Source organism: Lepidochelys kempii, chromosome 18, assembly GCF_965140285.1.
Source record: "Lepidochelys kempii isolate rLepKem1 chromosome 18, rLepKem1.hap1, whole genome shotgun sequence".
NCBI lineage: Eukaryota > Metazoa > Chordata > Testudines > Cheloniidae > Lepidochelys > Lepidochelys kempii.
The window spans coordinates 14,947,112-14,971,771 of NC_136397.1; the positions used below are offsets into that span (position 1 = coordinate 14,947,112).

At 39.1% G+C, this 24,660-nt stretch overlaps 1 protein-coding gene across 4 annotated transcripts in view; it reads left to right on the forward strand.

The window, feature by feature from the left end:
• Nucleotides 1-24,660, forward strand: part of RERE (arginine-glutamic acid dipeptide repeats) — a 402,629-nt gene that overhangs the window by 56,917 nt on the left and 321,052 nt on the right. The window lies entirely within an intron of this gene.

The following is a 24,660-nucleotide window of genomic DNA, read 5'->3' on the forward strand; positions in this document are numbered from 1 at the left end:
GTCTCGCTTCAGCTTGACAACTCAGGAGGTTTTTTTATTAGGAAGCTGCCAACTTATGCTCCAGAACCTTTCATTTTAAATATAATTAAGCTCTTACAGTTGTGAAGAAAACCTTCAAAAAGTGAGCGATGTAGAATGATTTAATACTGTATGCCAGAGTCGAGAGGCAGTTTGAAATAATATTTCTGAAAGTAGGAACTACCCCATTTGTTTCGATAGAGTTGTGAACTCTGAAGCCTAATGAAGATTATTTTAGATACCAACATTAACTAATTGGCTGTAGACCAAAGCTTGCAAGAAAGTGGGACAGTCACGTTAGTAAACACTGCGCAGTTTATTCTGGGTAGTTTGTTTGACCATCTTTAAGGATGTGGCTCGGTGTGCGGGCAGATCTTGGGAGAATACTGCTGCTGTGTGTTCTGTCACTTTGATCTTTTCCTGAACTTAAATAGCAGCATTCCCTATATAACAGTGACTGGATGAAGCCAGACCTGCTAATGAAATGGGGCCAGTAATGAGAGGACCTGCTTCTTTCTGCAGGTGGTTTGATGCCAAGCCCACAGTGCATGGCAGCTGAGAGCTCCCTGTTCTGCTCCTCTTATAGCCCCCATGTAAAGAATGTGGCCTGCGAGAGGTAATCCACATATAATAGGAAGAGCCTTTCAAAGTGTGGTATTTGAAACCTTGATGAAGTAAAAGAATCTAATGTTGATTAAGTTGCCCAAGGTGATGCATCAGTCAGGGTACGTGCAAAAGAAACCTGGATCTCCGGTAATGGAATGGGATTCATAGGCAAATTTGAAGTATTACTCTGGAATGTAGGAAAGAGGACTCCAAAGGGCTCCTCATGCATCTACTTCTGCCAGTGTTCATGGTGTGAGGAGATCAGACCTCCTGCCCTTGAGTCAGAATAAAATATCCATCCCAGCCTTCTTTGTGGTAGATGCCACAGTATATGCTATTTAATTCTCCTCTCGGACTACGGTGACCAGACTTAATTTCCCAACTTCTCCAGCTCTGTTCCTATGAAAGCCATCTTGCAGGCAAAGCAGCTAGTTGCAGCTGCTTTCTTCTAGGGTGGCAGATTTGGAGAGAATATCTAGATAAACTTCTGTCAGAAAATTCACCGTTGAGAAATCATTTCCCCTCCACATCTTATTGTCCAAATCTTAAAACCAAGCTTGTATGTTCCAGATTCCAGGGGAACAATGGTCACCTTGTTATGAGGAAGTTTTCAGCAACAGGGTCCAGAGGAAGAAACCACCTCTTGCAATTCAGGGAAACAAATCTCCACCAGATTATGCATCCATAAATGGAGGACGCTGCAAACACTGAGACTGGGGGCTGTGAGGCTTCCTGCAGGCCTGGAATAAGTCTACCACTTAGAAATGGGCCCTAGAAACACTGGGAGAAGGATTGGTCATAGAATTTAATTGAATTTCTGGGGCGGACTCATTTATTCAAGAACTCTCCAAGTATATCAACCCCCTGAAGCCCCAGATTGTTAGCATGTTTGAATTTCTTCAGGAAGCTGTATACTTGATGGCATCTTTCCCAAACAGAGAAGGATCAGCCTTTAATTTTATTCTGTCCATGTCCTCGAGCCGTAATACCTCATCGCTTTACATGGAGATCTAAATGAGCTGCAGAAATTCTAAAATGGCTGATATGCTACCCAAACTGGACATTCCACATTGACTGAAGAACTTTTTAGAGATTTTCAGCCAGTCATCCTGGTATTTTTTTCTCACAACCAATCAAGTAACCATTATTTTGGCTGGTGAACGTCCAAATTAGTTCACTTGATTTGAGGAACTCAGCCATTTTCCATGCTGATGAAATAGCATTGCAGAATGCCAGAATTTATCTTAGTGTGTAGTTAATCCTTCAGCAGAGCCTGGTCATAGAGCCCCCCTTCTTTTTGTCATAACCCTCAACACAAGAAAAGTCTTAATAAAGCTTTTCTTCAACATGAGGTTTTTTGTTTTTTTTGAGGATCAGGTTGATCTTGGCATGCCTGGACTAGACTTTACAAATGTTTTATCTGCCTCAAGTTAACTGGCAGTCAGTTAATTTTTTTTGCGGGGGGTTGGGGGGGAATCTAGGCATAACCTGAGGGCTTGTCTACATCGGAAAGTTTTACCGGTGACATTGGTAAAACTCCTTGGTGGACACCTATTCCAGAATAAGAGGGCATTTTTTTTCAACTGACCTTAACCCCCATCTTCTCCAAATGAAATCTGCTAAACTGAAAAAGGTACTCATGTCAGAATAAGAGTATCCACATGAGTTTGTATCTGGTATAATTATATCTGTTCAAATGCACACATTGGCTTATACCAATATAACATGCCCAAGTAAACAAGCCATTAACTGACAGTTCCTAGATTTGTGTATCCAGGGTGCTGAAGGGTGACATTCTAAAGCGAGGGCTCTCCATTTTGGAGTTGGCTTCCTTTCTTTACCTGGTCTGACAAGTCATAAATGTCAAACAATTCAGGCTCTGTTTCAAACCTCTCCTTGATGTTTAATTCTGGCTTTGACAATGGTGGGAAAAAGCCTTAATATAGGCTGGGTGGGGAGTTGTTTGGCTGACACGTCAGATTTTATTTCATAAATTGTTTTACTGCAAAACGTATATGTGCTGAGAACACTTTTCATAGGAACACTGCTGAAATTAAAAGTGTAAATCTTTTTCAAAAGTAACCCCAGCTCTACATAACCATGTAATTTTAGCAAGGAATTCTGGTAATATAAAACCGCAAAAGCAAAACTTAAGGGATTTATCATTACTAGAAAACAGATAGAATTACAGTCTTTAAATTAAGGGACCTCCAAAAATTTACTTATTTAATAACACATGCATTGTGATTAATGCCGAGGGATCTGCTAAAAACCTAATCAGAGTTGCTACCAGTTGTTTGATGCAGCTCAAATCTGCTTTAGGCAGTGAAAAGCACCTTTCCACATGTGCTGATTTCCGTGATTTCTCCCCTGTTGAAGTTCTTGGGGTGTTATATTTTTTATTATATTTTACTTTTGGTGGTGAGTTTTGGGTTGTTTCTGAAGTCTGGAAAATACCCGTGGCTGTAAGCACTGTTAATTGGCCTGTTCCAGACTTTCATATAAAATGCTCACAATTTTAAAAACCTGCAGATGTCAGACAAAGGTGGTGTGAATTTTTGCGTAATTGTAAGAGCCTGATGTTTCTTTAATCATTTCAATCTGGGAATTAGGGAAGGAAACTCTAGAGGGCGCTACAAATCAACATGTAGGATTCTCCTTACACTACACTATTACAAACATAAAGCTTGCTCTTGAAAAGCAGTGAAAGTTGCTCTGCATTACTTTCTCATTACATGGCACCTCAGTTTGGTGGAAAAATGAATATTGAAAGAACACCACTGGTGTTGGCTTGCAGAATTATTCTGGAAGATGCATCTTAATTATTTATCTCTGTGGGATTCTCCACAAGACTTCAAAAAGAGTGGTGTTCTCAAACGTCTTACCTAGAGTTTTCACGCTGACTTAAATCATTTTGGATATTGAAATAGCTTTTCAGGCATTTATAGAACATGAGCAAATGTATGGTCCTCATTCCATGGTGTTTTCCCTCCTCTTCTGCATAAGACATAAAATGCTGCATCTTGGATTAAGATATTCAAAGAGAAGAGAGAGAACGTCTAAGTAATGTACAAATTCACACTGACAGATCAGAGATTTTTACTCTTTGTAAAGGTCCCACTAACTTGTTTTATATGTGAGTTTTTGTTTCTGTTCATGTTATATAGTAGTACTTTATATAGATTTTTGTCCTGGAGCAATTAACAAGTGTAAAATAGATGCCCTTGTCAGGATTAGTTCCTATTTGGAGAGGCAGCAATCAAAATTGCTTAGAATATTGAATGAGTTTGTCATTTAAGGCAGCTGGATCTAAGCTGGGGTAACAGGTTACACACAAAATAGTTTCTGGCTTTGGAACACTAGTAGGATGCGGTTACAGTCACTTTTCTTTCGATTGGGCAAGGGAGCTATCCAGGATGGATAATAAAAAATGAAGTTATTGCTATGTACATTGTACTTTTTTTTGAGTACCGTTTCTCTGATGCGTGACTGTATCAGTAAGTCATCTGTTAGTTTAATAAAAATCCCCCCATCCCCCAAAAGATGATAAAAAAGAAAAAAATTAAGCAATATAAACTAGAGAGAGTTAACTAGGTCTGCAGAGTTGCAAATAGCAAATGGGCCTTTTTTTTGGTTCTTAAACTTGAAATTAGTAGAAGCTCCAGAGACTCCAGACACTTATTTCTGATCCAGACCAGCTGATAGGAGCCACTCAAAATAGCATTTGTGCAGTTTTCCATACTTCTGCACAAATTCTAAGGAGTTTTTTATATTTCAGGGAACCGGAGGAAGGAATTTAATATCTTGAGGCTTGATTTGAGTTTTAATTCAAATCCCTGCCATAGAATTTGGAAAAATCAAACTTGAAGTTTTTAAGTTCTCATCAGAAATATTTCCTGTTTCTACTTCAGTTTCAGTTTCTTGTCTTTTTAAAAAGGACAGTGGACACTCTCACTCTACAGTGAAGTTCTAGATCACTGTTTTAAAGGTAAAATTAATCTTATTTTTGAGTCTAATCTGAAAAAAAAAAAAAAGACAAATCTGATCATTCCTTGTAAGAGGCATTGTATCCATGTTTCAGATAGCTCAGGAACAGCTACTGGGTAAAAGCATTCATCCATTCCCATTGCATCGGGTTGGCATACAAAGTCCATTGTGATGTTTGCCACCTGTTTGTGGGGTTTCTTTTGTCTAATTTAAGTGAAGGTTTAAAAAAAATTACATTTTAAATGAGTCACTTTAAGCAAAACTGAGCTCTTCTCCCTTTCCTACACCCTTTTAAATAAATGTACTTTGTGAGTAACGATACCCTGCACTGCAATAGTGAATTCAAAGTGCCTTGCAGAAATTAACTGCTTTGTGAGGTAGGCCTTGTTATCTCCATGTCATAGATGGATAAACTGTGGCATGGAGAACTTGTAAGTGACCAAGGCGGAATATGGGAAGTGCAAGTGGCACATGGGGAACCAAGGCATCTTGCCTCCAGTCATATGCTTTCACCATTAGATGCAATATCCAAAATATTAAATATAGTGTATATTTAATAATATTTCATATCAAGAGAAATCTCCAAACTAATGTTAATTTAAAATTTAATTTAATTTCATGACTTTAAAGATAACAAAACATAGTTCAAAATCTCAGTTGAAGGTAACATAGAATTTCTGTGGTCAGGGTCGGAGTTGCATATGTGCTTCTCCAAATATAACTTCCATCTCCATTCATCTTTGCAACATGGTAGCAGTATTTGTGTCTTAAAAAAAAAATCATCTTGATTTGAAGTGCATCGGTACTTTGGTATCTTGTACCACATTCAGAACTGGACAGTCTCTACGTAAAAGCATAAATGGACACAAATCAGACGTCAAGAATTATAAAAAGAAAAGGAGTACTTGTGGCACCTTAGAGACTAACCAATTTATTTGAGCATAAGGTGCCACAAGTACTCCTTTTCTTTTTGCGAATACAGACTAACACGGCTGTTACTCTGAAACCAAGAATTATAACGTTCAAAAACCAGTCGGAGAACACTTCAATCTCTTTGGTCACTCGATTACAGACCTAAAAGTGGCAATTCTTCAACAAAAAAACTTCAGAAACAGATTCCAATGAGAGACTGCTGAATTGTAATTAATTTGCAAAGTGGATACAATTAAATTAGGCTTGAATAAAGACTGGGAATGGATGTGTCATTACACAAAGTAAAACTATTTCCCCATGTTCTCCCCCCCCACCCCCCCCTGCTCTCCTGCTGGTAATAGCTCACCTTACCTGATCACTCTCTTTACAGTGTGTATGGTAACACCCATTGTTTCATGTTCTCTGTGTATATAAAGCTCCCCACTGTATTTTCCACTGAATGCATCCGATGAAGCGAGCCGTATCTCACGAAAGCTTATGCTCAAATAAATTTGTTAGTGTCTAAGGTGCCACAAATCCTCCTTTTCTTTTTGTGGATACAGACTAACATGGCTGCTACTTTGAAACCATTCAGATTTTAGATCTGCTGCTGGGCACCCTCTAGTGGTTTGTAAATGCTTTAACAAATTTCATGCTTCAACTGCTTCCACTACAAAAAATAAAATAAATGTTCCCCTTAATATATAGCAGATAATATAAAACAAGTAATTTTTAATACTGACTTAAGAGAGGTTTTGGGGATAGTAATTGTTTCAACCTGATGGAAGATTAAAACTTGTCTCCCTTGTCAGATATTAAATGTGGGAAATTGCTGCAGGCTATGGAATAAAAGCCTTGATTTACAGTGCAACATGGTGAAAGGCTATAATGCGGGAACTGTATAGATTTCTTTATTTAAGAGGACAAAAGTAGCAAGACTTTTTCAGCTTGTGATTTCTATTTTGGTAGGCTGAGTTCCAGGGTGGTCATTTGTACAATGTAATGTTGGTAATTCAGAGCTGGAAAACGGACTGCATAATTTTGAACCTTTCTCAGCATAATAGCTTTTTATTGGTAGTATTAACGAGTTAAACTGTGTAATATGCATGGAGATTACCTTCCTCCTCAAGTTTAAGGTTAAAATTATAGCAAGCATGTTTGTTAGCTTTTGTTGGCATTGAAGAGCACTTTTGACACTTGCACATTCTCACCATGGACATACTTTTCTACTTAACGTGAGCAGTTGCTTAATTTGAAAAGCTGTTAACTACTTTTGATCCTGACTGGCAAAAATCAATGCTCACACTGTAGTCTGAACTAATAGGAATCAAACTCATTAAGGCATGAAAATGGTTTAATCAACAGTGAACCACCTTAAAGGCTATTTCAAAATATACTAAAGGTAGATTCATAAAAGTAAATGTTCCATTCCAGAGATTAAATAGTGACGAATTTCACTGGCTACTTCCAAACTCCTCTAGAAAAATATTACTTATGGCTTTAGATCAAATGACAAACATGCAAACTAGTTACTGTTTTCTTTGTAGTGGGTGCCCTTTGAGACTGTGAAAGGCACTTTGTTCATGCCATTCTCTAACCTGAGGGCTGATTGAATTGGGGCTGCCAAATTTTTATCCCATTTGTCAGTTTGGAGTCTCATTCTTTTAAAAATATATATTTTTTGTGTATAGATTATTGGCACCCATACAGAGAGACCAGGTAACATGAGCTGAATAGTATGATAAAATGGTAAATGTGTGGCTCTGTATAACTCTGCCAGTGAATGATCCCTGATCAAACTGGGCCTAAAATTTAAGTTTTGGTGCTCCTAAAAGAGCCCCTCACAAAATATGAAACTGATCAATATTTCCATGAAATTAGAAATAAAATTTTGATGGAAACACTAACAATTCCTCCAAAGTGTTTATACCTGAAACATTGTGGCATTGGGTTAATACATGAGAACCTGAAAGTGAAATGTACTAGAAACTGACCGATTTGTTTTCATTCACAAAATTGAGAAAACATTAAAATTTCTGTAAAATTGATCGAAGATATTAAAAACAATTGCCTTTGTCTTAGTAATATAAGGTTGTTCTTAAAGGTAAGTTGTTTTTAAAGGTAAGGAAATCTGTTTTTTTAAAGTATGATCTTAACCAGCATCGTCTTTTTCTCCAGTCTGGGGTTTCTCTGAAGGGAAACTGCCATCATAACATATGGAGACAATTTTGAGATGTGGATGATTATTCATCAGTGATTAGAAACAGATCACCACACTGATTTGCCACTTGTCACCAAATAGGATTTGAGCCTTGGTCTCCAGAAATTAGATGAGTGCATTATCTCACTCCTGTTAAGCAGGGAGGGGCACCCTTATTTTTGTTCGAGTGAGTTGTGAGAGCAGACACGAAGCACTAAAATACATCTGTTATATAGATGACTGTTAGTTTGGGTGGTGGAAGGGGTACATTATTAATGCTTTTATCATCTCCTGGGTGCTGTAACCATACAGCACTTTTTCCTTTTTAACACAATTTTCTGTATTTATAACAAGGAAGAAGTTAATTGCTGGACTAGCTTGCCTGGCTTATTTCCCACTATCTGATTCTTTTAAAAATTAGGTTTGTTTCAAAACTCTGTAACTTAACACCTGTGTCTAATGCATTTATTGTGGGGTCTTGACATGAACTATGATTCATTTTTGTTGACTAATTCTCAGAACTTCAGATCTGTCAAAGAATAAGCTAGGTAGAAAAATTAGCTTACACAGTATCTCCATTTATTATTCTGGGGCTGTATTTGAGTTTCCGTATTGGGTTATAGAATGGCAGCATGCATTAAGTAGGTCTAAAATGGCAGAATTGTTATCTGGAAACATGAGTACTTGCTTTGACTTCAGCTGCGGTTGCTACCAGTGGAAGACACTGCAAACACAGTGAATTACTTAAAGGAGCCTTTTTAGGACTTGGAAATAACTCCTTCAGTTGGAATAAAGGGCAAAATGTACCAAAGACTAAAAAATATATCTGGAGGAAGGATGACCAGAAAGATAAGGCTGATGTGAATATTTGTTGATGGTTTCTATATTGAGCTATAGAATTCATTTTGTTACTACCTTTTTTTGTAGGAGCATCTCATCACACAGATTGCAAAGTAGAGTCATAGTAGATTTCTCTCACCCCCTTATTTTATGTTCTCACATTTTCAGGTATATTAAATAATAGTATAAAGAATGTAAATAGAAGAGCCTGTCCACATAATGCCAGAGCAAGGAGACATTCAATTAAACTGAAAGGCAACACATTAAAAATTGATAAAATCCTCCTCAACATAAAACACAGCTAACCTCTAAAACTCTCTGCCACTATATATAATTAAGGCTAAGAGTTCAGTAGAATCCTATAATGTATATGTATAACTAGTGATTGACCTTTGCCATTAAGTAGGTGGTGTGTGTGTGCTTGAGTAAATACATATACATACACCACCTACTTAAGGATGTAGGGCAGTCACTAATTGATGGAGTTTGGGAGGATACTTGTATGGGCAGTTACTCCATAATTGTCTACCATGGTGATTTCTTGCATCTGGTACTGACCACGGCTAAAGACAGGCACTGGACCAGATAGATCATTAGTCTAACCCAGTATGGCAGTTCCCATATTCTGTATGGATCTAGAGCAGGGGATCTCAAACTTAATTGCACTGTGACCCCCTTCTGACAACAAAAATTACTACATGGCCTCTGGGATGGGAGCGGGACCGAAGCCTCAGTCTGCCCTAGTCCCACTGCCCTGGGTCGGGGGGGCCAAAGTCCAAGCCCAAGGGCTTTAGCCTGAGGTGGGGGTCTGTAACCTGGGCCCTACCACCCAGGGCTGAAGCCCTTGGACTTCGACCCCAGTCGGCAAGGCTCGGGCTTTGGCCCTCGGCCCCAACAAATCTAAGCCAACCCTGGCGACCTCATTAAAATGGTTTGAGAACCGCTGATCTAGGGAGATGGAATATTTTAGGCTAAATAGGGAAGGTGGAAAGGTTTCTGATATGCATAATTTACCTGAAAGCTAGACTAACCCGATGAGGGGTATGGAAGTGCCTACCTTCTCTGAAATAAGAAAAATCCTAATAGGAGCTGAGCATGACCGAGTACTAAAGAGCTGTTCACCCTAGTGGAGAAAGGCATAACAAAGAACAAAGGAAGGTCAAGTCAGACAAATTCAAATAGGAAATAGGATACACATTTTGAACATGGTGTTTTAACCATTGGAACAAACTACTGAGGGAAGTGGTGGATTCTCCATCTCTTGCTGTCTCCATATCAAGACTGGATGTCTTTCTAGAAGATGGGCTTTGTCCAGACATAAGGTATTGGACTCAGTAGAGGGGTAACTGAGCAAAACATAAGGAGCTGCAATATACAGGAGGTCCCTTCTGGCCTCAGGCTCCACAGAGTTTAGATTAATAGAATGTAAGTGGAAGGGAGAAGGGGGTAGGTTGCAGCAATTGTAAAATGGCAAACTTAAGGCTCCAGCTGCCTTTCTCTTCCAAATTTAAAGGAGCTACCAGAAGAGTGTGAATCCCAAGTGGAGAGTTCAGTGGTGACTAAACCATTGCAGAGGCGTTAGGGAATGGGCTGACTTCTAGTTTCTGTAAAGCATGGATCTGGATGGAAGATACTTAAAGCTCATAGAATTGCTAGAGTCTACTGTATTTGTCTGTCTTGCTGTTTTCATTATACTTATAATAAACCTAGGGGTTTCTTATATTGGTTGGTGCCTGTGCATGGTAGGGGTTCCACTATATTAATATGCAATAAACAAAGAAAACAAACCAACCAGGAAGTTGCAGATGATGGTTATTCCTAGTTCATCTCTTTTTAAAAAAGGGCTGGTTTTACTACACTCGCACAACTTCCTCTTCATGAATATATCAATGCAAAATTAACCCTCTTTGTGCAGGCTGCAACACTTAGTGATGAGTCAGGTAAACAAGTCTATAAAATCTGCCCCCTCCCTCTTCCTCTCTTACCCCTTTAGTTTTTGTTAACTTAAGGATATGACTTCATGGGACCACCTGGTGAAATGTAAGATGTGGTTTTCATGAGGATTTCTGAAGCTTCTGAGTAAACTGTGAAGGAGGAGATGGTGTCACAGCTGTAAAGTGACAGTCATTCAGTGTACAACTGATTCAAACTCAAGCTTGGCAGGAAAAAGTAATAATTTGCCTTTTTATGTGCAAATCTTATGAACTGAGACTTGGATCCTTTTACATCCTGAGCTTTGCTAAGTACATCAGCTAGGATTAGAATGTAATATTAGCTTTATTTCCAACAGACCTTAGGCCCCATGGCTCTTTAACTGATACCTTGAAACTATACAATGGGAATAAAATTATTCAATTAATGATTGATCACAGTGGCCCTTGAGAGCCAGAATACTTAGACACGATTTAACAATTCTGGGACTCTATTGTATTTTCTGTAATGGAGAAAGTGTGGGGAGGGGGAAGGTACAAAGTGATTTCTTATTACCAAAGGATTCTTGATTTCCCTACCTTCTGCTTTTGGGGCCCTGGTGCTGCAAAGGTGCTGATCATTCTCAGCACCTCTTCATGTTAGTAAAAGCTGAGAGTACCTGGTATCTCACAGAGCTGGAGCTGTTGGTGATCTGTCGTGAGTAGGTTAATGGTTTGCTGTTCCTTTAGGCTTGTAGGTAGCTCATGAAAGCTTATGCTCTAATAAATTGGTTAGTCTCTAAGGTGCCACAAGTACTCCTTTTCTTTAGGCTTGTAGGGTTCTGCTTTATCCCAATTTGGAAATTGGAGTTTTGGGTGAAGTACCAGCCAAAGTAAAGAATGTCAGACAGCATCTGCTCCTTTTCTAAACTGAGGGCGAATCATATTTGTTGATTAAGGAAATATTTTCCTTTGAAAAGAACAGTTTTGTTGTGTTAACTCAGGAATTGTCGTTCCATCCCCCGCACCCCAACCTGATTTGTGCCCTGGTGAGGACCAAGATCACTGGCTTGTAACATGCATACTTTAACTTTTTCATTAAAATTTAGAATAGTTCTCTTGTTTTCTGAGATTGCTGCAGCTCTGCCATTTCTGTTTTGCATTGCGCAAATGAGGAAATGCGGTAGATGTGTTCATCTGCGGTTGAAGAGAATGCGGGCAGCAGAAGCAGGGTGTCATTTTGAGTTTGTGATTAGCTGCCTACTCACTTGGAAAAATTCATAAGTTCCTTTTTCATTTAGGGGCTGGGAGAGTCTCCCATATTTTTGGGTTGGTAATCTTGTAAGTCAGGGTAGAGAACTAGTGTCCAGAGTGCACCTACCATAACTTCAGCATGAGTGAGGGAGACTAGAATGGTATGGTTGGTAAAACAGATGTTCCTTTCTTGAAATTGCACACTTACGATCTCATGTCTTAACCACTCTTAACAACTGTGTTTACTATCAAAGCTGGAAATACAGACTTTGATTATAGTTTAGCTAGCTTTCAAGTGTTGCCTTTGCCTGTAAATGGATTATTTTTAGTTTAAAATTTTGCTGTAAGCATTCTCCCCCCCCCCGCACTTAATTGACTCTTCAATCACTACTTGCAGTACACATGTCAGCATTCCCAGGGAAACTAAACACAGTGCAAGAAGCACAATGGCACTTATGTGAATGATTTGAAATTGTGGCATTTTTTCTTCTTTTTATGCTGGAAAAAAATGGGGGTCCTTCTCATTGTCTGCATGATTGCATGCATATTTATGTTTATATCCTTTCAGGGTTTACTGTAGTAACACTCTGTGGTCTGTCGAAAATTACCCTTCTGAAACTTGGCAGACTGCAGGTTAAAAATGAAATGAAATAAGTACCCTAGTGTTTGTTCTGCAACAGCTTAATGATACCTTTATTAGAGATGTTGAAATAGTTTCAAAGCTTAACCTTTAAAATGTATTTTCACATCTTAATGTGTCACACTTGGCACATTCAGTTCTTACAAACCAGAAGAAGCAGATTTTGTTTCATGATGAAGCTGCTTGCCAAGCTTTAATTTAGGTCTTCTTAATGGATTATTAATGAACTTGTGAAGTGTACATGAATACTTTTTATCGACAAAACACCAACATTAAAATTCAACGCTGTGTATGTCAATACCCTAATCAAGGGCTAGGCATTGTGTTTAGAGGTTACTGAAAAATGCAACTTTTACACAACCTAATGAATACCTTGAAGTTTTACTTATAATTGCTAGAAAGCATTCTTTCTCTCACACAGGCAGATACATATGCTCTGGTTTTATTCCTTGTAGGTCCATGTTCTGAGTAATGTGTGTGTTTGAGGATAGAATGAAAACTTTCAAATGCTGTAGTCAGTAGGAAGAGAATCTTCTTGTGTTCTTGCTTATATGTGGGTTGGGTTTTGTTTTTACCAGCTTTGAGCTTTCAGATGGGGTTTTTGTCAGAATTCTAGAGTAAAAACTTCCTGTCAAACCACTAATTTGGGTTTCTGCATAACTTCTGGTTTCTATGGCTCTCCTGAACTTGCAATGTTTCAGCAGCTGTTCTCAACCAGGAGTATGTGTACCCCTGGGGGTATGCAGAGGTCTTCCAGGGGGTACAGCAACTCATCTAGATATTTGCCTAGTTTTACAAGCAGCTATATAAAAAGCACTAGTGAAGTCAGTACATACTAGAGACATTCAATGACTTGTTTATACTGCTTTATATACTATACACTGAAATGTAAGTATAATATTTATATTCTAATTGATTTATTTTATAATTATATAGTAAACATGAGAAAGTAAGCAATTTTTCAGTGATAGTGTGCTGTGACACTTTTATATTTGATTTTATAAGCAAGTAGTTTTTAAGTGAGGTGAAACTTGGGGTACATAAGACAAATCGGACTCCTAAAAGGGGTACAGTAGTCTGGAAAGTTGAGAGCCGCTGTTCTATTGTAATTTTAAGATGGCGTTTAAGAGTCTGGCAGTAGGTGGCGTATTACAACTTGACCATATTTGGGAAGAGCTAACTGATAATGGTTACTGGTAAGCTGTCTTGTTGGTTAAGACAGTGTACCTCATTCATTTTTGCCATTCTAGTAGTTCTGAAATGCTATGTGATTTATTTATTTCTAAGCCAGGAACCTGCTTTTAACAGTGTGTGAAAACTGTCACAATCCCTATGACCTCTGTTCCCTTTGTCCATGAATGTGTCTTGCTTTTCTCACAATTCCATGTAGAATTCTTAAATGTTTTCTTAAGTGGATATTTGTTGTTTGGTAATGTCCTTTTCAGAGTCACATGTGTATTAGTTTGTGCTTTACTGTATCATCTTCAGTAATCAGTTGCTTTCATCAGGGAAGATGTCTTTAGAACATACTAAAAAACAGGCATTCTGTGTGATTTTTTTTTTAAACAAAATGCTGGGTTTGTTTAAAAGATAGATATTTGTATGATCCACAGGATTTTCCCAGTGAGGTTATGAATTTTAAGAATGTGTGCGCAAGTTAAAAACTGGAGAGGAGCATTTCTTCAACTGTTAATTCATTTTGAGTTCAGTGCTGTGTTGGAAATAACTTGTCCAGATCTGATGGGGATTAAACAAATACTAAAAACCTGATATGCAATGTTTCCTCCTACCTTGATGGTTGTAGTGTTTCCCTTCCCTTCCAACAAGAGACAACGAAACTGAGAATCAGGGACTCCTTTGGTGCCAAATTCTCATTTTGACATGCCGTGAAGGGAAAAATTGAACATCCTTCCTAAAAACATCAGATTTATTTACACAATTTGTGCCAACTGCATTACTCAAGAGATGGAGTGAACCCAAGTTAGTCCAGACCAGTGTGATTTTACTTTGAAATTTCAAAGATGGTCATCCTATTTCTGACTCACAGAATACTCTAAAGGAATGTGGCCAGGTAAATGGTCTTATTTTGTTTTTCACTCTTATAGCTACCTACTGTATAAAAATCTACTGAGAACATAAATAAATATAGATGCATTCTGTCCTGTCACAGAAACAAAGTTAATCTTCTTATGGCAGCATTTCTGTACATTAAGCAATACAAACAAATTGAAACTCTTAGTGTCTCTAGTACCAACCACAGTTTATTAATTGGTACCTCTAGAGGTCCATGCAAATTATCAATAATTTTTTGTACAAGTAATTTTGAAGGTGTGTGTGTTTGGTGATTAAACTGATGACTGCTCCACTATTGTATAATAGGCCTGGTTATTGATACATCTGTGAAGGAAATAATATTTTTCCTATAGTTAGTTTTAAGACTTATGTATATGGCTTACAACCTAGCTATGTGGAAGAGACCCTAATTTTGTGTATGCGGTATTTGCATTTAAGAATGCTTCCGAGTGTGTTTGAAATAAATAAAAATAGGTTTGACTTCAAGAAACTTGATTGGATAATTCTATGTGAGCTAAGGTCCATGTTGCTCTCAGACCAGTGTAGTTTTTAAAGTACCTTTTTTCCCGTGCTTTTTAAACTAGAAAGGGAGCCTTTGGATAAAAGGCCTGGTTGTTACTATGTTGACAATCCTAAAAATTCAGATTATCAGCCTGGAGGTAAGATGATGCATGTCTAACATTTGGTTGCAATGATTCATATTAGTATAGTGTCTCGAAAGACATCTATTAATCAATGGAAGCATCTACAAATTGGGAAGTATCAATTCTTGACAAATAGTAATTGTTGCTATGAAGTTGAGGCTGGCCGTCTGTTGCCATGGTTTTTTAGTTAGCTATTATAAATGAGTGGTGGTGGTGGAGGAGGAACACCCAGTTTCCCCTGCCTCTCCTTTCCCTCAGATCCCTGTTAAAAATAAAAACTAGATTAGTTCCATCCCCAGGTATCCTCTTTCTAGACTGAAATTCAGGGTGTTTTTTTTCCCTTTGGTCTTATTTCTGAAGATCATGACTTCCATGTGTGTGCTGCACCTTCTTTACTGGCTAGTCCCCTTTGCACATGAATCCACAACTGAAATATAGGCATGCGGTTCCAGACTGTTAAAATATTTTCAGCATTATAGTACAGACTTCCTGTTTTTAAAGCTTATCTGACCCTCCTGAGGGAAAGATTAATATAGCAATGGTCACGTCCTGTGGCTATTGTCATTTTTAAAAAGTCTATTGAATTTTCTGAAATCCTTGAATGTAAAAGTGATGCACTAAAGATGTTGAGTGCTCTAGTCACATTTCTGATCTTTTTCAGTGCCTTTAATAAATCCAGCAAGTTTTTGCATATATCTGTTTGTTTAGTGTCTGCTACGTTAGGTATGTCAGGAAAATCTCCCAGTAAAGGATCTGCCCTATTCTGGAGAGATTGTAAAGGAAGCATTTGGCAGTCATTTCCTTTAACTTGTGAGAATGAGCATGCTTTACATTATAATAGTTTAAACATACCGCAGGCTGTTGATAGAGGTATCATATTTTCCATTTGCAAAGTTCCTTTATATCTAAAATCTTGAGGAGAGATCAGGGTTGCTTTCATTGTTGGTTTAAAATTGCATTGATAAAAAAGTTGAAAGAAATGCATTAGCCTCACTCCTCCCCTTCCTGCTTCTATTTTAATCAGAAGTTCATACTTCCAAATGTTTCCTTTTTACTTTAAAAAAAAAAAAATCAACTAAAGCTAAGTTAGTGCGGACTCCGTAACGTTGCTTATCCTTTGATTAAAAGCCAATATACGTTATTTAGGTAAATCATTCCTTTACACTTTTTTTCATTTTGTCTTGAAAACTGTCTGTCCAGCTGTCTGTCTCTTGTTTTTAAAATGGCATCTTCTAAAATAAAAAGTACTTCGGTTCAAGAGAAGCTGCAGTTTAGTGCAAAAAGTTACTCAACAGGTTGGTGTCTTGCTTTATCTGTACCACAGACTCAGAAGCTCTTAGTTTTTGTTTTCACGTTTTGCGTTTACAGTGTGCCATTTCTTGCTTTCTTCCCAGGGCAGGCATTTTCAGAAAAAGACTGCTTAACTTCTATATTTGCTGCTAAGTAGTAGGGAAACAAACCAGAGGGAGAAATAGTGTGTAAGTTAATTTCTTTGATTTGCTGAAATATCTATCTATCTAGCCTAGTTTGTTTTGATTTCTTGCTGTGAAAGTTCCAGCTGGGGTTTCAAGTTGTCTTTCTCACCACTTGCCTTCTAGCAGCTTGGTCAGATTCCCCCAACTGAATTTATTACATTTAGCAGATACCTAAGTACATAAAGGACCTCATCTTAAACATCCTGCCAAGTCCCTGAGTTCCTCAGCTCATTCATTCATATGACCCTCTTTGTCATTTTAGCCACAACTCCTCACTGAGAGAGAGATCTCTCTTCCTAACTGTTTTGTCCTTTCAAAGTGCAATTGTCTTGGAACATATATCCAACCTGATCTCCAGTGAATTTTGCACTGTAAGTGGCAAATGTCTTTTAAAGTGTGCTCCCTCTTACTAGGACTTCTTAAGGCACCTTGAGAGTTTGTTTCAAGCTTTAGATCGCTGGCAGAGCTGCATACCTCAGAATATTACCATGGAGAGAGCACTGCACTTTGAAGAGTCGTGGCTTGACTCTTGACCATGTAGAGAAGTTTGTAGAACAAATAATATTCTAGGATGTTTTGTAAATAATTCAGGTGCCTCCCCCGTCCCCCCTTTTTAAACATAAAAATGGTTTATTAGAGAGAGACTGGGTTTTTCGTACCCGTGCACATTTCTCTAGGATACATTTAAGAAAGCTGCTAGTCGTATTTCATAGGAAAAAGCTCAGATGGTGGGGAATAACTTTATCCTCAATACTCTGAACTGCTGTGTGAGTACTGTTGAAATACTTCAGTGTACTTGGTTTGTGAAACTGGCTCTAGGACCTGTCTAGATGAGAAGAAAAGGTATGTTACAATATGCTGGCTAACATGCTGCAACTAACACTTTTGAATCTGCTGTGGACATGTCATGCTGATGTCTGCAAACCTGCTTGAGTCATAGAGTCATAGAATATCAGGGTTAGAAGGGACCTCAGGAGGTCATCTAGTCCAACCCCCTGCTCAAAGCAGGACCGATCCCTAAATGGCCCCCTCAAGGATTGAACTCACAACTCTGGGTTTAGCAGGCCAATGCTCAAACCACTGAGCTATTCCTCCCCCCGAGGAATTAAGTTAAATTTGAATTTGAGTTAAAGCATAATAGGGAACCTAGGCTTTAACTGAAAAGTATAGTGTAGACATGTTCTAGCTTCACACAATTTTAAATCTTGGTTTAGATGAGGCATGAGACTTGAAGATATTAACTCGTGTGGTAGCTTTGTTATGTTGATGTGTACTTCCTGGAGTCTCTTGTCAATATGGTATACTGTAACAGTGCTTTTTGTTCATGGATGGGTGTACCTGAAAGCTGGTTACTCAGCATGCTAGTTAGCTACTTTTCTTTGGGTAAATAGCTGCTTATGTGGACTATTTTTCTTTCAGATTTGGGTTTTTAAAAAAAGGCAGTTGCAGCTGAGAGCATGTTGGTAAAGTTTAAGTTTTCAAACTCTGCAGTATAACTATAAATCCCAGAAAGTAGAAGATTACAATCTTAAGTGATAGTGTTCTGGTCAACACTTCCATAACTTTTGAAACTGGATTAGTTACCATACTTTAAGGGCATAGTGTATTTTAGAATTGTGCGAGAGTGCTTTTAACCGTAGATGTGAGAATGTCTGGGGAAGGACCTCAAAAGGTGAACAAGATGGACAGACTGTTATCCTAGTAACCAAAAATCAGTATTCAATAAAGGCGGACAACAATTATGGAAATTTTTTGTTTAATTCATTCTTATGTACCTTAATAGAGAGGTCTTTTGCTCTGAATTAAGTCTTAAAACTGGGTACAGATTGAACCTCTCTCATCTGGCACTCCCTGATCTGGCGACATCTGTGGTCCGGCATAGGCATCGACTCTGGGGATGCTATGGGGCTGGAGCACCCATGGGAAAAATTTAGTGGGTGTGGAGCATCCACTGGCAACAAGCTCCCTCCTCTTGCCCCTCTCCCCATGCCTCTTGCGCGCTGGTGGCCCCACGCTTACCAACTCCTTCTCCCTCCCAGCACTTCCGGAGCGCTGCAAACAGCTGATTTGCAACGTTCAAGCCCCAAGAGGGAGGGGGAGAACCTGGGTCCGGTGGCTGGGACCCCAGGCCAGGGGCCGGCGGCTGGGCACAAAGGCTGGGGGTGCTGTAGCATGCCCCACACCCCTACTTCCCGTGCCTTTGGAGACCTGCTGGCACTCTGCATTGACCTCCCGTGGTTTGGCAAATTCTCTGGTTCGGCACTGGTCCTTAAGGTGCTGGACTAGAGAGGTTCAACCTGTAGTATGTAAGATACCTTGTCCGTATCCATAAGCTCTTCGGTGAAAGAACTTTGTCTTCTCCTCCTTCCTGTGGAGATTTCAGAGTCACTCAGGTGGAACTGATGTACCAGACTGCCCTCAGTGTTCTTTGTACATAGTCTATACATTGGTAATTGTTTCAATACTTCTTACAGGTCCTTAAGCCAAAGGTAACAGCACTTTGCCTGTTAGCTGACAGGTAAATACTGATCCATGATCACTATTGCTATTGCAAAATGTTTTAAGTTGCGTTTTTCCTGTGTCTTTCCGTCCTCTGAGTTAGGAGATGATGTAAAATCACATTCTCAGCACTCCACACAGCAGGTGACAGTTATGGCAAGATGAGTGCTTGGAATGTTGCGGAACAGAATGGTCTAATTGGCTGACAATGAGATTAGGATTCACTTGAGGTTCTGGGATTTCTACCTGTCTGGTAAGGCCTTCTTTCTCAGGGCATAAAAGTGGTGTCAAAATTAATGGTTACTTTCAGGGTTTTTGTACTGGATGTTCAAATGTATAAATCCAAAGTGAGAGGTATTTTTTCCTTATTCAAAAGCTGAAATTTTAAAAAACTTCAGTTATTTTTAAACTGTAGGAATGTAAGGTAGTGAGTGGTTTAACAGGTGGTCTCTTCCCCACATAATTAAGAGAGCTTTTAAAAAAATGGAATTGTGGAGGCTCATAATCCATAATGAACACAGGTGCTGTCTGGGAATTCTAGGGAGGTAGAAAAATGGCTTATCTAAAAATTGGCTGCTCTGCACCACATTTAAAACAAAACAAAACAAAAACACAGGTATTTTAGTGTGCTGGTTTAGGAACTGCCTCTGCTGTACAAGGAGTCCTGTTAGAGATCTAGCCAAAACACCCTTCCATCTTGTACCAGAGATGGGACTCTGATCATGTTTTAGCATCTCCCCAATTGTGCTATGGCCTAGGAGAGACCACAGCTGAAACTTTGTTAGGCTGACGATACTGTTGAAAGTAGATTCCCCATAGATATGTTTTATAGTGTAAACAAGATCATAGCATAGAGGTTCGCAGCATGCTGCGGCTGAGTCTACACTAGGGCATCTCCTGGGATTCTCCCTCCTCTCCCCTCCCCTCCCCTCCAGTCCTTTTTACCACCACTGGTGCAGCTCCACTGGCAGCATTGCTAGTGTAGACAAGATTGTGGTAGTTTCTGGCACTTCAAATTCTCTAAACTCGCTCAGTATGTAAACAGCAATACCTAGCTCTTAATAAGACCTACGAAACCGTCTACACTCAGCCCTCTTTATACTAAGATCCATTATTAACACTGGTGAAGAATGTAGGTCACTTCTGGCTCACAAAAACAGGTTTGAAAAGAGTTTGCTTCCTACAGTAAACAGTGCCAGACTTTTCAACGCCCATTGCAAAACGCATGCTGATACAGTGAGGTGTCTAATGCACTTTCTTTGGTTTGGATCTGTTGGCACTAGTAGCCAAGCCGTTTACATATCTGGATGAGGTCATAAAAGTCTGCAGTTAACTGCTGTAATGAGTAGCTTTTGTCTTGTAATTTTTCAGCCTTAGGCTAGCTGTATATTGGGCTTATTTTTAACCATAGATTTCCAATTGTTGTTCCTACCATTGGGGGTGCACCAAGTATTAGTACAGGTAAGAATTTTGGCCAAAAAAAAATGGGAGTGGGGGTGTGGGGGAGATGACCTGCAACAATACTGGGGCAGTACCAGCAGCGGTGTGAACAATGGAAAAACCCTGGCAAGAGAGCCTGGTGTAGATAAAGTCCTGAAAAAGCCACATTAGTTAAATCCATTTTCAAAAATAGGTTCGGCTTAACATGGACTTACTGTGGTATGTTTGGTTTCAGAGTAGCAGCCATGTTAGTCTGTATCTGCAAAAAGAAAAGGAGGACTTGTGGCACCTTAGAGATAAACAAATTTATTTGAGCATAAGCTTTCGTGAGAGCCAGGCAAAAGAAAGTTAAACCTTCTTTTAGAAGACAGTCAAGATCAAGTTATTCTTGAAAATGGGCTTAACACACTTTGCTTGGCAGAGTTCACAGTAACCAGACAGTGTGTAAAACCTGTTTTTAAAAGCAAAAACTGGACTGTGTAGGTGTAGAGTGCTTTTAAATGTTATATGACGAACATTTTAGTTTTTGATGATTAAAAATGCATTATTAAAATTATCTTATGTGATCTACATGATCAAATCAAGTATTTTCATGATTAGTTTGCCTGACAAAGTATATATATTTTTCAGGTAGGTTTTAAGCAGCTTCTTCGGAGCAGTTTGCCTGGTGGGTGGGTGAAATATTTATGCATACCTGATGATGGCTAAATCTCTCAAAAGGAATTTTGAAAGCAGTTGTACTATAGATCTTGTGGCCTTGGGGTATATCTGTATTTCATGTTTTTCAAATTTTGTAAAGCTCTCACAAGAGGTTATGAATTATTTGTGTCCTATGAAGTGTGTCTAGAAAGCAGCACCTTTATAGCCCTTTAAAAATACACTTTGTCACTCTGCCCAGTTAAGTGCTTGATCTTTCACAAGCTGAAGCACATAGGTGCAGTATACAATGTTAGTGTCCACAGAAACCAGCAAAAGTTGGGAAACTGGAAGTTAAGGCTGACTTTCCAGTTAACTCAAGTAGTGTGTGACACACACACAGAAGACAACACTTATACGATAGCAGGAGTTAATGACAGGTTGTCAAAGCCTTATCTTTGAATCTCCTAGCTTTTGTTGGCTTGTGTCACAACCGTAATGTTACTTAAACTAGGTATTCTATTTAATTATAATACTTATAATAAAGTCAGATGTCAGCTCACTTGGCTGCATGCTTAGGCCTGTAGAACTCGGAGTGCTTTGCTTGTAACTGCATCCGTTGTCTCCTTTCATTATCTGTTAATGGTACTCAACATGACAGCGTTGTTTTGATAAATGGAGACTCCTGTGAAATCCGGGCTGGATTTTGCTTGGATTGGGATTGTCTTCCTTTTGCACAACACTGGGAAATTATGCAGACTGGACCAAAGACAGCAAATGGGAAATGATCTATTGTGTGAATCATAGAAACTACAGACTGAAAAGATCTATTTGGTCATCTAGTTCATCTCCTCCTGGCCGATGCAGGATTGTTGCCCACAGGATATTTTCTAGTGATTTTGTCTAATGTATGAGTGTGATGTTTAAAAAAAAATAAATGAGTGAGCTGTTCTGTGTATATTCTTTTAAAATCCTTGTTGCCCATTTGCAGATTTCCTGCCTTTAATTTTTACACTGTAGTTTGAAAAGCAATCTCTTGACTGGTTTAATATATTGTGCCCCTGCCAGCTGAGAGAACTAGATTGAATAAAGGCCTTTGGCCTCTAGTAGAGAGTGGGTTTGGGGGAATATGAAGAAGAGTGATAGCACCTACGACAAAATAGTGCTTGGGTTGTTTAATTCTCAGATCAGTTTTTTCACAAATGAAACAGAATTGCCATGAAGGTAAGTGCTCTGATCACTGTACATGATCCAGTTTTATTTGTCCATCTGTAAAATTGAGATAATGCTTCCCTAGCTCACAGGGATGTTATGAGCATTGGTCAGTTAGTTTTTGAAACTTATTAATACTTTGAACGTAGTTAACTCCTGTTACCCAAAGATCTCTGATGTACAAATGGAAATTACTAGACCCATTTTGTAGATGGGGTAATTGTGGCACGGTGAGGTTAAGACTTGTTCCAAGATCCCACAGTAAGTCAGTGGCTGAGTCAGGAATACAACCCAATTGTCCTATCTTGCGCCTCTCACTTTACCATGTTATTTCTGTTTTGTTCGGCATCTTTCATGAAAACTGAATCCAAAATGCCTGAAAGGATTTTCAAAGGTGCCTAAGTGATCCGGACTCCTGCACCTAAATCACGTAGGTGCCTTTGAAAATCCAGCCAAATGGGACATATTTCGTGGAAAAGGAACTTAGCGTTAGCTTATTGCAAGAAAACTCTTTTGGATGTCATTTGAAAGCAAACATTTTCTTAAGTGGGCACTGGAGAAATAAGCTACTTTCCATGGTTTGCCATGCATGAGGCCATACTTGATCAGAAAATTGAAGTGAGAATAAATGCAGTGTGGTTGCTTTGTACTTGTGGATTGATTTCAGCTCTCATAGGTGTTGAGCTATCACAAAGCCACTTGGTTATGAAGTTAATTTTGAAGCAGCACATTTCCCCCTAGGATGGGCTCCTGTTGAGAAGCTAATGTACAATGGATCTTGCAACAGAGCCAAGCTTGCACTACACACCACCTTCAATTTGTATTGATCACACAGCCTTTCAGGGTGGCAAGGGTGTTATACTTCATCCGCTATTTGTACATTAGCTGTGTTGGTGGTTTAGGCAGCTATTTCTAGCAAGGACAGAATTTAAAATTATAAGGTTGTACATCTTTCTCTTGAGAGAGACTTGGACACTACAGTGATGAACACCATATAAATGCCTACCATAAAAATACAAATCAGAACATAATGTACAATATCTGGGGGAAAAACAAGGCCGGGAACAATACTTGACATTCATGGGGACTTGATATACAAAAAAAAATCATGAACTTTGGTTTGACATGTTGGTTTCTTTTGGTGTGTGAGGCTTGTAAAGTAATACTGAGGTGTATGTGTCAGTCATTTAGTTATAGATAAAACATCATTACTGTAAAGCTAAGCCTTTTATTTATTTGACAGAGAAGATATTGTGTATTGCCACCATTCATGGACTGCATACACAACTTCTTTTTGGTAGGTGTACATTTTATTCTGAACTCGAGATCTAAAGGGCTGTACTCCAAAATGAAGTTGGTCATTTCAGGCAGCTGCAAGATTTTATTATTACTGCATTAAGCGGGTGATGGGGCGATACTTGAAGCTGGTAGCTAAGTATCATGTTTTTTAAAGCCGCATGGTAGGAGTGTATTTATTTCTTCATTATTAGATTAATTTCAATCAAATCAAATTTAAAAGGTGCCTTGCTTAGCAGATGTAGTTTTAGTCTCTTATAAAAAAGGGGAGTGGGGGTTGGAGAGGATTTTAACAAAATGGCTTACTGGTTGAATAAACTACAACAAAATCCTTGTATAGAAATGTCTCTAATGTGACACCAGAGAGGCGCCTCTCTCTTACCCATCATTGGAACAAATGCTCTGTGTGTGCTTCCCTCCACCCCTTTATTTTTTTTATCTGCATTTTTTCCCACCCCCTGTGTTTTGATCTGCATTTGTAGATGTAAGGGGGTTTGTTTCATTAATATTCCTGGCTGCAGCTCTAGGATGTGAGCTGCTGATCACTCCCGGGGATGCTTTGCCTCTTTAATATCTTGCTTGCAGATGCATTTTCTAGCTGACCACGCTATTAAAGAGCTGCCATCAATCACACAGCTCGGTTCCGGCTGGGCTGAGTGGGGAGGAGGGAAAGGATAGGCAACAGCATCAGCCAGAAGGAGAGTGGAGGTGCGTGCGTGCGTGAGCCTGTATATGGCCAAAGATGTATGGAGAGCAGCACAAGTAGCATGGAGAACTGAGTCGTGTGTGTGTGTGAGTGTGTGTGTGAGAGAGAGAGAGGCAGGTGGAGAGTGTGGCCAGGAAGAAGACAGGCACCAAAGACAGAGCTCAATCTGTGCATTGAAGGGTTAGGCATCAAGCCTCAAACACTGCCTGGGACTGGAATGTGTGTGTGTTCAGCCTGTTTCGTGGTGTCATTTGCACTGGAGGGATAAGCAGCAGAGGCAGCCTGAGCGTGCTCCCTATGTGCCTGTGCATG